The sequence below is a fragment of the Anastrepha obliqua genome, chromosome 6 (genome assembly GCF_027943255.1).
Source record: "Anastrepha obliqua isolate idAnaObli1 chromosome 6, idAnaObli1_1.0, whole genome shotgun sequence".
NCBI lineage: Eukaryota > Metazoa > Arthropoda > Insecta > Diptera > Tephritidae > Anastrepha > Anastrepha obliqua.
The window spans coordinates 30,343,392-30,345,675 of record NC_072897.1 but is presented as its reverse complement, the minus strand read 5'-3'; the positions used below and the strand labels follow the sequence as shown (position 1 = coordinate 30,345,675).

Genomic DNA, 2,284 nt, shown 5'->3' with positions numbered 1-2,284 from the left:
TTCCTACAGGATACATAGGTTTCATTCTTTCCCTCAAAGTCTGGCAAGGAATTCATAATGTAAAGAGTCTCGTTGCATACGACGCCTATTCTTATTTCAGCATCCTTGTATGTCTCTACTTCGGGATTGGTGATTTTACGCTATCTATAGTTTCTTGAATACTCCGTAGTTTTATTTCAAAACTCCTCTTCTGGGCAGCTAGTGCGCTTGTAACTGCACCCTCCATTGTTAACTTTTTGTTTTTTCCTAATTTTCCCTGGTGTTCTGTTTTGTTAGGTTTCTTGAATTTAGTCTCCAAATCCTGTATTTCACTTTCACTCATAACATTCAAGAGAAGACATAGGCATTCTATTTAGAATACATTTTTGAAGTGAAAACTTCTTTAGAATCGTTGGGAGTGATTTGAGGAAAAGTGAAACGAAAAAGCGACCCTCTTGGCTACGAAGCGTTATATTATATGTTGATATAAACGTAGCGACGAAGTAAATAAAAATAACTTTTATTTTTTCTTGTGATTCGAACCAAGGATTTTGGATCGGAAGCTCACATTGCTAGTCGCTCGGCTACCGCGCCATGCTGTCGTCGCTGGCCTGAAAGTTATTTAGTTACGAAGCGTTATATTATATGTTGATATAAATATTATATGTTGATATAAATAATTTTTTTGAGCGTGTAATTCTCAAAAGGTTTATTAGAAAATCTATTGACTAGGTAGTGTGGTATCTGTTCTTATCAGCTTAACATCTGATAGATCCTCCATCGGAGGACAACAAATGTTAAACTGATTTTTGGAAATGGGCGGAGTGTTTTAGGGGCTTGCTTCACCTCTGCCACGGGTTGGCCCGGTATTGCAGTACCGCCGGGATTTCGGCCTTGAATAAATACAAGAAGAAATATACTAATACATTTAGCTTTGGTGGGAAGAGACATAAATTTTTATATGAATACAAGTAGACGAAAATGGAAGAAATTTGTAAGTCTGTTTCTTCGGTCCGTTTGGTTATTTTTTTTGACAACATCGAAACCAAAGCATTTGTATCATATTTTAGCTATCATAAGCAACTCGTATCATTTGTTGAAATTGAAAACATTGAGGATGAATAATAAATAAAATAAAGAAAATAAAATATGAACTTTATAGCAATATGATAATGAACCTATAATTATCCCGCCCCTAATGCTGCTTTCGTCTCATTCTCTCTCAGTTTGTTTTACGGAAGGTTTCACTTCTATCCCGTCTAACCGTTAGACTGGTATTTTTTTTGGAATATCCGCATTAGAAGAATCAGAATTTATTAATGTTTTGAACGGTGTAAATGACTACTGGGATAAGCTCGTGTTTCACTTTCACTCATAACATTCAAGAGAAGACATAGGCATTCTATTTAGAATACATTTTTTTGGAATATCCGCATTAGAAGAATCAGAATGTATTAATGTTTTGAACGGTGTAAATGACTACTGGGATAAGCTCGTGTTTCACTTTTAACATGCATATTAATATAGAGAATTACTCATTGAATAATTTAATTATTAAAGAATGCCAATATTGTACATATTGCCAATGTTGATATATCGACAGACGGTGTAAGCCAATGTGGAAAATTTATTGTATAGTTGATAAGTTGTATAGTTGAATTGCTTTGAAATGTTATTTGTTATATCTTCTTATATATGTAAATACTACTGCTACTACTCCTCTAGGTATTCACATTTTAATCGTTAAAACATATGTTAGCCATCGTTATTGTATGGTTGTGAAAACTTTGTAAATTGTGGTTATACGTGTAAACATAAGATTAATATATTGTTTGATAATATTGCTCGTTATGTGTTCGGGATCATGACAAGAGACCACGTATCTCATTTTTCTGACCAAATCTACTCCACTCGAAAGTACCTGGGTACCTCGCCTTCAGAATAATTGCCACGAAGTCAGTGAGAAACCCAAAACTTCTCTCTGCAAGATACAAAACACCAACGGCAGAAAGTCAGTCCTTGGTGCATGTGACTCGACTTTGGAATTCTCTTTCTCAAAACTTAGTATCTATAAGTAGCATGAATACTTAAAGACGCGAACATCAGAGATATATTACCAGTAAGAGAAATAATTTTAATTTTAATTATAAGTAATTTATAAGTAATGTAAGCTGGATTTATGTTTTTTTGTAACTTTAAATATCTTTGTAAATTTTACCGTGAATATGATAACCTATTTTGGTTATCTCTAATAATTATAAGGTATATCCTTGCCAAATACTAATTTTTATCTTTTAAGTTTTAC

The 2,284-nt window shown here is 33.4% G+C and overlaps 1 non-coding gene across 1 annotated transcript; it reads left to right on the top strand.

Moving 5' to 3' along the window:
• The first annotated feature begins 687 nt into the window (after positions 1-687).
• LOC129251105 (U2 spliceosomal RNA) lies at positions 688-881 on the top strand. The gene has a single exon (XR_008582918.1). It is a non-coding gene; the product is annotated as a U2 spliceosomal RNA (small nuclear RNA).
• Positions 882-2,284: the final 1,403 nt, after the last annotated feature.